The 14386-nt window shown below is 37.6% G+C and overlaps 1 protein-coding gene across 1 annotated transcript in view; it reads right to left on the minus strand.

The window, feature by feature from the left end:
- Positions 1–14233, minus strand: part of CDH8 (cadherin 8, type 2) — a 149080-nt gene extending 134847 nt beyond the window's left edge. Inside the window, exon 1 of the mRNA XM_010186281.1 lies at positions 13905–14233. The gene's annotated coding sequence lies outside the window, so the exon portion shown is untranslated. The remainder of the gene's footprint in view (positions 1–13904) is intronic.
- Positions 14234–14386: the final 153 nt, after the last annotated feature.

Here is a 14386-nt window from a genome sequence, read left to right on the forward strand (position 1 = left end):
TCATGTATTAGAAGTCCACATCAGGTTTCATCTCAGTGCAAACACTCCCTGAAATGGACAAGCAAGTTTACATAGTAGGTCCTGCTAATGTCACAGTGATTGGCAAAACCTGAAACGCAGCCATAGATTGCTTAGAAAGACAGATGGGATATGGCTCAAGGAGATGGGGTGCATTACAGGTACTCTAATGAGGCTGGAGTAGAAAGATTACTGATACATTTTCATTGACTGATTCATATCCAAACAACTTAATGAGAAACCACTATATACAAGATAAGAAGAAATATCTATTCTTAAGCTTACATTGTGTCTCAGGATGGGTTTTTTCCACTTTAAAACAAGTTCCTAGTGTTGCACATCTATGAGAATCTTAGGGCTTTGGTTTTTTTCCTTTCATACACACTCATTAAAAAAAAAATCTGAAAACATAAATAACACCAGTAAAAGTCAGCTGTTATTTTAAAAGCAAACAATGTAAAAAGTATTTTTTTTAAACTTCAGTAATTGTCAAAGTAACTGTGAAATCTGTTGCATGAAAATCAGAAACTGTGAGAAACCTGTCTTGTTAAACGGGGAGAAGAGCTGTTATCAAACTAAAACTCAGTATCTCAAGTAGCATGGAAGAATGGTAAGGTAATAGTGCAGTGCTTTGACAATGCATCAAGAATGAGGTGAATACCCATTACAGAAGTAACTGTGTGGCTTAGAAACATCGTTTAGGCTTCATTGCCAACTGAGATGGTAAAAAAGAAGTCAGAGAATACAGTGTGCTCTTGCAATTAAATTTTGGGGAAAATGTGAGGGAGGCAAGAGAGGCCTTCAATCTCCTGTCATTCTCTCAATCCCAGAAAAGAGAAAAGCATGAGGAGCAGTCTAATTTCTTGATAGGATGGGTCTGTTAAGTCATCCTCAGAAAACCCTCTTCAGTCTAGGGAATTAAACAGAGGTTACCACTGCTGCTTTCTGACGCATGTTAAAAAGCTGGACCTCCTGGGGCATGTTTGGTGGTAGGAGCTATCAAAGAAAGAAATTGTCAAACTTTCAATGAAAGCAGTAAAGTTTGTTTTTAAGGGATCCTTGTGCTTATATGAGTGGACTTGTGGGTGCATGTGCCAGGGGACAGATTTTTCCAACTCATTCAGTGGAGTGAGAATTGAAACACAAGAAAAATAGAACCAGTGTAAAACAGAGTAAGAGATATCTTCTTCAAACGATCCAGATTTTAATTCAAAACTGAGCTCCATAAACTGAAAACCTAACTTGAGAGTCCTTTTCTGTAGCTAAGAGTATTCAGTGTTTATATACAGATTTCTGACCCAGAAACAGAGGCGTACCAGAAACAGAATAGTACATTACACTTTTGTCCAAGAGAGCTTTAAAAAGAACCCAAGTGGGTCATGACTGACTTTTACTTTTCCAGTACAAATTGGTATAATTATTTTTATTCACAGGATCAAATAATAACAAAGCACTTCTTTTCATATTCAAGAAGCTTATTGAAAACAATTCCTAATTAATCTACACAGGCTGCCTTCTAAAAGAGATTAAATAAATGAGATAAAACAATATGATGCTCACAGAAGCATTTCTGCTTGAAGAAAGAACAGGATATTTGTTTTTCAGATTGCCACTCTGAATCGTTGGCAAGCATTAGGTTCATTTCAGTGCATCCCTCCTCAGTTCCTACCCCAGACTTCCTGCTTGTTACTCTTCACTTACTCCAATCAAATTTAGGTCTTATCCACTAGCAGTAATGCATAAGATTCACTGTGACTTGACCATCCTCACAGTAGCGCCCTATTCAGCAATACCTTAAGGCAAATGAGTCAAAAGCGTACCAAAAATATTAGTAATGCACACACCATGTCATTAAACCTAACTCGATGAAATAACCCAGTGAAGAGTACCGTTACACAAGCTCAGTGCACGCAAAACTGCAAGACTCTCAGGTACGGACAGGAAAGTTAGGCAAGTGTTAGGCAGTGCAGGGTAAAGAAAAAAATCTGATGGTGCTTTTGCATGTATGTGAACTGTAGGGGAATACGAGCAGTGCATAACAGTGGAGCTCAATAAGTTTCTTTATAGTTTAACCTCAACTGCTGGGGCCTTTTGAGATTCATTTAAGAAACAGATTCTCATTTGGGATTCATTGCTCTGTCAGTGAATTGAGGAATTTACTTCATGCAACGCATGGAGACTGTACTGTCCCCAAATTTCTTTATCAAATTTGGAAAAGAACTCTTGGAGTAGAACACAATGTCTGTGGCTGGGAGCTGATGGAAGGCATTACTAAATACTTGCCACTGTAATTTTCACATTGGCTAATATGAAAATCAAGACATGCCTGGTAGTTAAACTATAATCCTCTGGATCAGATGAGTAGAAGAAACTGAAAAAGTAGTGAGTATGGAATGACACCAGGATTATTCCAGTGAAGACAGAACTACATTTTGCTAAGCAACCCAAAGAGGACATGCACACAGCCCTTAAACAGTGTATTTTCACCCTCAAAGGTTTTGTTGGTGTTGATAAAAGCAGAATTTTTGCACTGAATTTCCACGCATTCAAGTGGCCCTGGGCTGTTTTCTTTAACAAAACTTCACTGTTCTTCTAAATGGTTTCCTCGTATAGTGTATGATACATACAACTATAGATACAACTCTAATCCAGCAAAGCTGTTTACAAAACAGCTTCAGTTCTTCGTTCATCCCTAAGAGGGAAAAGTGATATTTTAAATATAAAGAATTTCTTTAATGTAGCAAATAGATGAAAGAAAATGTGACACAATTACAGGTAGCAGAGATTCAGATAACTGTCTTATGTTTCAAAAATATGACTGTATTCATAAATTCAGTTCTCCATGCAAAGCCTTAAGAGAAATTCAGATAAAGCTGAGTGGTTTGTTTCCCACTTACTATGTGTGCTGATATAGGTTTAGAAAAATATTATTCTATTAACAGGAACATGCATCTTGGAGCACTACTTGTACAACTGCTGGCCGTAGGGTCCGCTTGTACTTTGTACAACACAAAAAGTTATTACGATGAAGTAGAAGTTTACAATCTAGCACTAGAACATAACTAGTAGACCAACTTCAGAAATAAATGTAATACACATTGCAACCTCTTTTAGAACTAAAATATCTACATAGGTTCCTTGTATGAGATAATTGCCTGCATAACGTTAGAGCCAGGTATGACAGCAAGTAGTTACAGTAACTATACTGATGACAGTTCTCATTTGGTGCATGAGTGGTGGAAAGCTTTATGGTGGCTAGGATCTCTGAGGTAACTAATATAGTTACAATTATGTTAGAATAATCTAGTAGCTTTAAAAGGTGAACACTGGAATGCAGTAGATTTGTTAAAAAATAATAATGTTAATAAAAACAGTTTAGTATATAAACTTCTTATTGAAAAAGAAGCAATGTAAGATCATGAATACCTTTTAAAAAATACTGGGTTTTTTTTAGGTTTCAAACCACAGAATATCTATCTGGTCAAGTAAACCACTATGTTACAATGCTAGTGCATTGATTTACAACCAGATCTTAGTTTAAATTATTTTAGAGTCACTTCAGTGTTTCTTCATGTAAGAGACACAGAGAGATGTCTTAAGAATTGCAACAAATTTTTTTCTTTATTTCATTTTGTATTTAGCTTATAATTTGCAGTGATGATATGCAACATTTAAGCCCTTTGACCCCACTATTTCATTAGAGTGGATTTTATCAATTCCTAAATAAATGTTATTAAGATAAAACAAAACAAAACAAAACAACAAAATCCTTCAAGTACTGATTTATTAAAGTTACACTACAGATGCCAGAAAAAAAGCTGGTGCTCTTTGCCCAAAGGAGGTTTTTTGGGTAGAATTTTCAGGATCTTTTCTATTTTGTATATTAAATGATCCCTTCAGCATCCATTCAGAAAACTGATATCAAACTGCCACAACATGAGGTGGTAAATAATACATAAAGACAATAGAGGTCTAGTAAAAAAAGTTTTAGAGGTCTTCATGTGTAATTTCTACCTTTGATGCTAATTCAATATAAGCAAATCCGCATTACAATACAGACAGCCTCAAATAACCGATGACAGGCGCTCATTTCCTGTTCACTCAGAGAGTTGCAGCGAGCACTGTGACAGCAAGAAGTGAGCCTCTGCGTTTTGCATGGTTCCTTTGGAGCCCCAAAATTCCACCCAACCCACCAGCTCTTTCCTGTCCAGAAGAATGAATTTAATTTAATTTCTGCCAGAAATAAGGATCCTTATTCCTGTAAAACAAAGCTGTGGGTAATAGTTTTAATATAGGTTAGGAGAATAAAATAGGAAGGTTAATCAGTCCTTGCATCTTGTGACTTCCTTTATCTGAAATTCATTAAGCAACAATGAGTTTCTCTTTACACTATCACAGGTTTTCCACGGCGCATGATCAGGTAACGTGTTTCCCCTGCCAGTAGGGTTTTTTACCTTTTAGTGTTTCCTTTGCTAACATCCAAGCAAATCCTTTGCTATTTTTCAAGTTACTATTTTTTTATCTCTGGTCGGTTCTCTCCTTCCTGTTTTTTTTTCCCCACAGCAGCAAGGGTATCTTTTGGGACTTTTTCTGCTTCACACTGTTCTTTCTGTTCCTTAAGCTCCTTAGGTTTACTTTTACTACTGAAGGTATTGGCTACATTACCACTTCGGCTTCCTACTCCCGTTTCTCAAGGATATGGATGGGCCCTTCTCTGTCAAGAGCAGCAACACAATGCAAACCCTTCTCACTGTGGAAAGAACAATTATCTTTCCTTCATTGATCCTCTTTTGGCAGCACAATAGAGCCTTTAGTTTTCAACAGTAAAAAATATAAGGCCTTAACACTCCAGTCACAATTGCAAAAATAATTTTTACTTATAAGTGAACTGTGATAAGGATTTTAATTTGCCACTAAAGCAGAACAAAACCAAAGTCCGTGAGAATAGAACTACCAGGACACCATAACCAACAAATAATCATGTCATCCTTGCCTGCATAACTTTGCTACATACTCATCCTGCTTCCAGCACAGGCCCGTTGTATTGTACCTGAAACTGATTTTGAATTGCCTTGGATAAGGCAGCATTCTCATGTTTCCACTGCAAAGGAATGAGTACTTCTTGCCATAAATAATAACTATTATTCTTCACTGAATTACTCATTTGTGTAAAGATTACTCACATACCCCCAGAAAATTAAAACTAAAAGCAATTCTGCACCTTACTGCAAAGTGAAGAGAGACTGAGGCTGTAATCTGACATGCTACTATGGCAGTGGCTAAGATCATGCTTACAGGGCTTCCTGCACAGTGCCACTTGCATGCCCTGGCTAGACTTTACTGCCTCTCTTAGCTGCCAGCATAGCTGTGTGTGTGTAGTCACTCTCTAACCCAGTTCTGTCAAAATGATCTTGTTAATTTAAACGCTTTTAATAGTAAGGTGTTTTTTAAACCAAATCATTTTGACAGAGCTGGCTTAGGCCATTGCTCATGTTATTCTTCCACAAAGAACAATTTTAATTTCAGAGGATCTTGTCCCCCTCCCCCAATGTGCCAGCTGCACATTTCCAATAATTCTTCTCCATTCCCATGCCTTTGACTGCAGTTTACTATCCCTGCAGTTGTGCTATTTGCAAGGCAATACTGTGAGCCAGATCAGTGAAATGCAGGTTTTAAAAAAATTGCAAACAAAATCCTGTTTCAAGAAGTCTTTTCCTTCAAGTTTATAACCCCAATCATTTCATTGATCTAGTTTACAGTATGGCTGTACAAGTAGTTACATCAGCACAACTAAAGAGACTTTAAACTAAAGGACAACAAAGTTTTGAAAACAGCTGTGCTGCCCATGAGCATACGAAGTTTGACTGTACACTTTAGAGAGCAGTCAGACAAATAGTTGAATCAACAAAACGAGGGAGGAGGATAACTTCTGGAAAAGCAGAGAGAACAAGCAATTAGGGACAGTGAAACTGCTTAAATAGATCTCTGATGGACTCCTAGTATAGAACCACAGCAGCCTGATGCAGCTCCATTCATTGATGCTGGCAGATTTTAGGGATGGAAACCTCTCCCAGCATTTCAGCTGCAGCCAGGCTGCAGTCAGATGTACTGTTGTGAGAACAGTCTCCATCAGAAGAGGAACTGTCAGCGATTGCGACCATGAGCAGCACACACCACCACACACTGGAGAGGGGCTGAAAACGGCAGCGAGCCAGCAGCCAGATTCTGGGCCACACATGTTCTAGGCATGGCCCCAATTCATAATTATACTTTGTAGTTGCTCTAAACTTCACCAACTAACAGTGATTTTAAGGGACTGTTATGTCACCTGGAGTTAACTGTAACATAGAAAAGCATTATCCACACGTCCTTTCCTTTGGCTAAGCACCTGAAATTTCAAAGGAAGGAAAATGAGATGGAAAATGTTATGTTAACTCTGCTATAGCAGCAGGGTGACATACACTTGAAATATACTTTGTCCTGGCAGAGATGTGCAGGAGAGGATCCTGTCAATACAAGTGCAAATCAATTGTCAGAGTTTATTTTGATATGTGTGGCAATTTGCTTATGGCTGCTTGGAGAGTCAAAGGCAGTTATCTAAAGAATTACTTATTTCAGCAACAATGATAACAGACACTACCTTTCTCTTTCTTGTGGTCTTAGATGTTCTGTTTTACACCCACAGAGTAATTCAGTTTACAAAGACATGACAGTATTTTTTAAGCTTAGCCATGCATTGCTACTCTCTATAGTTAAAGACACGTGATCAGTTCTTTAGGTTATTGAGTTGTTAAGCTTGTGTCAACTGTTAAGGTGCTGTTTTAAGCACAGTGTTCGTCAGTCATCAGAAATGTAGCTGATGGAATCCATACACTTGCACCGAGTAAATACAGACTTGCAGAAGTACACATGTTGTACAGAAATGCAACAGTTCCTTCATTATTCAGACCTTTAACATTTATTGAGGAATTTATTAATCTATCTATAAGATTACTATTAGCAGGTCACTTCAGTTTTAGGGGTCTGTCTCAGAGGCAGAGGGGAAGAAGACTTAAAAAAGCTTTTCTAACATAAATTCCTTTTCCTTAGTTTCCTAACTTTTTTTGCTTTAACTAGAAAACACCATGACTGGTGTTCCGAAGTAGAGATTAGGCTGCTACAGGATATAGGTCATTAGACAACTTGACTAATCCTTTGGGATAAACAGAAAATGATACGTACATCACATTGAAATATATCTTCTCTAATCAAAGTAATATATTGTAACAAATTGTCTATTATTCTGCGATTGCTTAAAATGATACTTCATCATATCTACAAAGAATTTCATGTTAGTGACTACCTAAATATTTTTTATACATTTTGGCCAATATTTACTTTCAGAAAATCCTAATTTCTTTAAAAAACAAAAGAGTATCCTGTCCCTGTGATGTTTATTGTTTAACTTCTATTGGAATCAATAGAATTCCTTAATGGGGATATTTTTCTTACTCTTTTATAGCAAAACCAGTATGGGCCAGCTTAAAGGCTTCAAAGGCTCTGATACTTTGTATAAAGCTGTCAGTCTTTCCAGAGCCTTCAGTACTTTACAGAACCAGAATGCCTTTAAAAAGACACCAAGTGTGGCGTTAACACTTCCAAACATTTCTTCTCCTTTATTACTACTTGCATTGGGTAGTACTCTGGAATTCCAGTCATGAATCCAACTGTGCTGCACATCGTACGGATGCAGGACAAAGAGGCAGTATGTGCTCCACAGTTAGCAATTTAAGTAGTATGACTTGTTAGATTGCATTTCCTCTCCAACAAAATGAGTACCTACAACATTTTAGGGTTGGTAGTTTGGTTTTGTTGGTTTAGACGGTTTTTTTTGTTCTGCCTTTTTTTTTCATGACAGCCGATACTAAGAAGAGGCATTAAAATTACAACATAGCTATTTTAGATCTACCGTAGAACAAAAGGTATTTGCAAACTTCCCTTTCAACCTCTTATACTTAGAAAATGAAAGGCTTGTTTCTGGGTTTACAGGCATCAGATACTTCACTGACGTGTGTCAAAGCATGAATTCACCTCACACCATTTTGTTGAGAAGCCCGTGAGGCGGGCTCAAAACGGAGAGGGAAGAAGGTAAAAATCTGTTTGAACAACCAAGGTGGTCCAGGAACTTAAACATGCCAAAACCTTGTAAAAAGTTACATCTGCATTCTTTTCATTCTATAGTAAGAAGAAGAAATGAACTGAAGTAATCTTTTATTTTTTCAGTCCACTGATTAAAGTGATTTTGCCTTTGACTAAAATAGAACTGCATTGCAAGTAGCTTTAATAGCTTCAGCTCATGCCAGCTTCATCTCTCAATCCAATGCTCATTTTTATGAAGGTGTATTACATAATTTTAAGACCTATATCACTTTTAGAGAAGAGAGGGGGAAAAAAGGCAAGTTTTGCACAACATGAACAAAGCTCACAAAAAGGCAAATGGATTGCCCTGTGACTGAGGATTAGGTGTTAACCATGCTCTGCCTAGGGCATCGTTTATCATGAGAATTTCAGCAGCCAGGATGTGCTTATCCTGTACTTGCTGAAAAACGTTTAAATATTAATGGAGGACATAAATACCTTGCTTTCTGGGCTTCTTTCAGTCTTTTTTTGATATACAACAGAGCTTTCATTTTTACTGGTTTTCTTTAAAGGATATTAGGTATTCTCTACATAGTAAAACAAAACCTAATAATTAAGGAAAAACTCACATGTTTTCCTGACATATATTCTGATTAAACTAAGAATATAAAATTATGACCGGTCATCACGATTTAGTGAAAGTTGTATAAACTTTCCAGCCATGTGCACAAATGTGTGTGTACATTAAAAAAAAACAACAAAACTTTAAAAAGGAAAAATGTGAACGTAACTGGACTTTTCTAAGTACATACAGTAATGCTGCAGTAAGCCTATTCAAATCTTTTTTTGCTGAAACATACGAAATTAGAAGTGAACGTCTTTAATTTTGCATCATTGAATTTCATAGCAGTTTTACCATCAACTTAAATGAATTGTTTGGAAATAATTACGGTCATCTGACATGAAACTTATTTCTTTTGCAGTTGCCAGGTTGAAGTTTTTGTTTTGGTGGGTTTTTTAGATTTGTCTTCATCTAACTTTTGGAAATGCACAAAACAATAAAGCTCACTGACTAGAACAGAGAACTGAATCCAAACTTCAGAGACATTAAAAATTAAGTTTTGATGATCTGTTACTTAAAAGGCAATCATAGCTGTTACATTTAATCCATGAGAGGTTCATATCTAAAGTGCTGCTCAATTGCACAACCCAGCTAATGAATTGCACTACCTCTGAATGCATACAGCCCATTTGCATTAGTATTTAGAGGCTTTGATATAGTGATTTATATATATACATATCTTAAACCCCCATAAAAATATAAAATACACACATGTATATGATTATTATAATCAGTGACTGCAAAGGAAATGGGTTTAAATGGTTATCGAAGTTCCTTAAATTAAGCTGAACATTGCTTCCCAGGAGTAAGCTACTCCGATTGAATGTACACCAAATTAGAAAGCCGAACTGTGAACTAGTGACTGCCGAGACTGACTGCTTTCATAATGTTTTGAACTCCCACATCCAGTTGCAAAGATCTGAGCAAGACACGCTAAGAAACACTTAGGCACTGCAGCATACAGTAGACGTTTCTCATGGAAGGTTTCACTTATTTACATCTACAACTGGTTGACATTATTAATTTCAAATCCAAGCCAAGGTGCTGATCATTCTCAATTTCAAATGATTTTCACAAGACATCATGCTCAGCACCTTGGAAAATCAATTATAGGAGTATTATCACTGCAACTCATAGACAAAGGCTACTCTTGTGACTAAGGCAGGACAAAATCAGTCTCTTGCCTGGAGTCAGATACTTTAAACTCTATCTGTTGACACTCTACTGGTTCAGGAGTCATCTTTCCTTTTCAGTTTGCACTTACCACTTCAGATATCATCAGTATTCAGATACTCAATGTTTTTTGGGAACAAAATTTTATTAAATATAGTTGAAATGTCACTGTGTTAGTTATTTACTTGGCTGACAAAATAAGAAACAGAACAGATTCCAGAACAAAGGGGTCTACCTGAAGGGAAAAAATATATATATACACATTTGAAAACTCAGACTGAATTAGACTTTATTTTGTTCTATTTCTATCTGCTTCTCAAATAGTTATGTTCAGAAAGCTATGAAATGAGCCACCTTTTCTATGGCAACAACACTAAAAAAAATATTAAGTTTCCATCATCCAATTTAATTCTATTGATGCGATCTTATGGTAGCGATGATGCTTAAAATGTTTCAAGCTCAAAATGCCTTAGCATTTCCCTCCCACTGAAAGAATTTAGTTTGTATTATTTTAAACTCACAGTTGAAAGACTCTTATGATACAACTGTAGTGTATACTGTAAGCACACAATTGTCAGTATTAATAGTACTTCGAAAAGGTCAGGCTCCGATAATATAAAAATGGAAAGCAGAATAGAAAAGGAATACTGCTAAGATATATAATATTTTATGGCTGTTGGATATGCTATAAAAGTACATGCTTCTACTATGCATGAGCAGTTGCTTTCCGTTACTGAGTATGCATAATCATCACCTGGAGATATGCAGCACCAAGTGCTTGAAGTACATGTTCAGATCTCCTTCTTGTTCATAAATTTAGAGGTCAGTATTTTTTCCCCTTGAAAGTCGCTCAATTTTTGGAAATGAAATTATCTCTATATATCAAGGGTCAAGTGGGTGGGTCCCAGGCTCCTAATTTCACTAAGTGGCTGAAAAAGAATCCCGGCTAAAGTCTGTAGGGTGCTTAGGTCTTCTGAAAAGAAGATTTTAAAAGATGAAATCTGAAACTGTGCATGAAGAAACAGAAAGAAAATTCAGGAAGTACTTCCAGGGGTAACAGACCTAGATCTATATCCATGGCTGATTGTGTGTTCTTACTTGTTCTATATACTAAAGAAGAGAGTATAGTTTTTTCTAGAGAAGATGATGTATTATAATAGATTAACAGTGATAGAAATAAAGTTTACAGAGATTTATTTAGTAAAGGTGCAATATTATTGGAAAAATTTTGAAGATCAAAAATGACAAAGAAAGTGAACATAAATTTGATTGTGGCATTACTTTCCCCTTTACAACTCTGTTTTGGACTTCAGTAGCAGGAGCTGATGTGAATGACTAAAATATAATTGAAAAAGCACTGAGTAACTTTGTCTAAGTTTTGGGGTTTTTTTTAAGTGAAAGGTGTAAAAGGAGTAGATGTCCTAAAAAACAGATGCATTTGTTAAGCAGGCATGCATACTTCTTACTGATTTTTTAATACTGAAGAAAATGTCCAAAGTAAGTTTCTTGGCTAGCAGCCTGCTCAGTTAACAAACTGCTCACCTGTATATCTTGAGAACCAACTTTCATGAAATACTTCAATCTCCGAGGACACTGAAGGCCCTGAGTTTACAACTAGGCACGGCAATCAAAGTTCTTTATCACCAGTATACAAGTTTAAAAAAAAAATTTAAAAAAAAATGGAAAAGAAGGGAGAGTTAATAAAAGGCAAGCCTAGGAAGAAGCTAGCAGAAAGCTGTGCTCATTGTGTATGCAGTAATGTAGAGCAATGAGGCTGAATGGATGAAAACCTCAGACTAGCATATCATATCATAATCACTCCCTTTCCTAGGGTTTTTCTGTCGCAAACATGCACACGGTTAGGCTGGGAGGTGACACTAGAGAGACCTCTTGGTTTTTGATGTTATTACATTTTATGGGTGTGAAATTTGATAATTTCACACATATGCAACATACTAACTTCTAGTTGTTTTATCATTTTAAGACAGGTAAAATGTACACTACTGTAATTTTTCAGTCTTCCAGTCTTTATTATTTACTTATATTTACTGAAAAGCTTATTGTGAAGTCTCTTCTTGTTCATAACAGTCTGGTATTGAACATAGAGAAGGAATATAATTCAGACTAAAGTACTGCATATTTCTCTTTATCCTTATTGCAGAGAAACTCTTGAAGAATTTCCAAAAGGGGATGAGTGAAGTTAAGGAAATTCTTTATCTATAGCTTTAGTACTTACCAGCTCTATTCTTTAACTGAAACTGAAGTGAGCAGCTGTTAGCTTCCCTTCTACTAAGCACTAAGGTGGTGGACTTGAAACAATAAATAGTTAATGTTATTTGATTTCTTACAATCAGCACCCCCCAAAAAACTTCTGGCTGTGGTACCCAGAGACACAAATGGCGAGCTGTTTATGGGATCAAGTTGGATGTTTAGAAGCGTCAGTCTTTACAAAAGTTGTACGAGTATTTATTCCTACTTAAAGAGAAGTGTTTGCATGAAACAGTGTGTGTGTGCTTGTGCCTTTCCAAAAGGGAGGAAGAGGGAGGGAGAAGTGAGGGTACAGAGTTTGATACCTGTTGGCAATATGAGCAGGTTTGTGTAATGCCATTACGTGCCAGGTTGGATTGATTCCACTCTATTTAGTCTGGTACTAAATGCAAACTGTTTGAATTGAGACAGATTCAAGACACAACTGAACAGCAATGAACCACAAAGGAATTCCTGCCTATGTTAAGTGGTGTCACCTTCATGGTGGTAGGCAGTGTCTAAATAAGGATTTGAGTTAATCTCTTCTATAATAACCACATAGAAACTGCCATAGGCTTTCTGTGCTGAAGCTTTGCAGTGCCTTCTAGGCTCCCCAGCCAAGCACCGTATACAGGTCTGATACTGTCTAGCAGGGATGGTGTCTGACAGCTCAGGGCTCCCAATTGGGATGCTGCTACCCAGCAGATACTGTAGCAAAGCAGAATGTAAGGATGTGTTACTCCTCTGCCTTCCTCAAAGAGAAGGTGAAGCGTCTGGTGGAACCGCCAGTTTCAGGGGTTGACAGACTCCTGCATTTCTTCTCTGGGAGCCTTGGCAGTGAGACAACTAAAAAGCGACTGGAGCTAAGGGGCTTTCTCCCTCTCTGAAGTTTCAGCTGGGTGCATTATCTGTTTAGTCAACCACAGAAAAGGAAATAAAACAACTTGCGGGACAGGGATGACTCCTGGCTAGTTATGGATAAAGATTCATTCTCATCTCAGCTTTTAAGAGGAAGAGCAGTATTTCTGGGATGCTTTTTTCTCTGAAAGTAGGAAAGGAGGCTATCATACCATCCCTATTTATTTATCTAGGGGGTGCAAAGCTTTCGGGGAGAGGGGGGGTGAAGGTGGTGGTAAATCAGGGGGATTTCCCCCCCCCATGGGTCTTCCAGCCACCTCCTCCCTTATTTACATATCTGGCTGGTGGGTGATTTTTATTCTCAGCACGAAAACTGCAATCTATTTCAATGCATGAATGCAGCCCTGCATCTATTCAACACAGTGAAATAGCCCATAGATTTATTGTACTAAATAAGAAAACAAGGAGAAGAAACGGGTTCTCTAGCCTTGGAAGCAACCCTCTGTGAACCAAAGTCCTCCTGATCCTTTAAGGGGGAGAAGGGAAGGAAGAAAAAAACAACCAAACAACCCACTCCCCCCAAAAAAACAAAACAGGTGGAAAAATAGCCACACCACCACCACCCATCCTCCCAAGGGAATTAAAAAAAATTCTAACTAGCATCTCGTGACATTTTCATTATCAGGAATTTCAAAACATCCTATTTAATGAGCCACTACATTTCAGCCTAATACCATACCTATTAACGAGGAAGGCACTCGCACAGTGCACCTTACAACACAGACAGACACTAAGTCAAAAAGAAATCTACAGAGAAACAGCCCTCTACCAGCGAGACATAAATAATATTAATAAAATGAATACTCACTCTTTCAAGGACCAGGAAAACCTCTCGCTGACAGCCACTTCACGCACAGATTAAAAGGGTGAGGTAAAAAAAAATCAGCCAGTCCCTGTGAACAGGCAGGATTCTCCAGATTTTCTTTTCATGCTTTTTGAGGCTGCTGATGCTGGAGGAGATGCTGGTTACTTAGCGTCTCGGTTTCTGTGCCTGCATGCTAAAGTGCAGTTACTAATTTCTCCCTTTGCACAAACCAGAGGCAGCAGCACGTCTCCAGGAAAGCAGGGATATTCCAAATAAATCCACTAATTCTGGGTCTGAGCGCTCCAACGTGCCTGCCTGCCAAATGTAACTGTGAAGTGATGTGGAAAAGTGAGCTGGGAGCCTCCCCTGACAGCTCTTATTGGGCTGATTTCGGAGGCAGGTCTAGCGCTTGGAAATTCATGTAAGCAGTTTTGGGAGGTGGTTTTTCCCCCTCTCTCTCCTTCACACCCCCCCAACCCCGCCTT

This window comes from Mesitornis unicolor, unplaced genomic scaffold (genome assembly GCF_000695765.1).
Source record: "Mesitornis unicolor isolate BGI_N332 unplaced genomic scaffold, ASM69576v1 scaffold23030, whole genome shotgun sequence".
Taxonomy (NCBI): Eukaryota; Metazoa; Chordata; class Aves; order Mesitornithiformes; family Mesitornithidae; genus Mesitornis; species Mesitornis unicolor.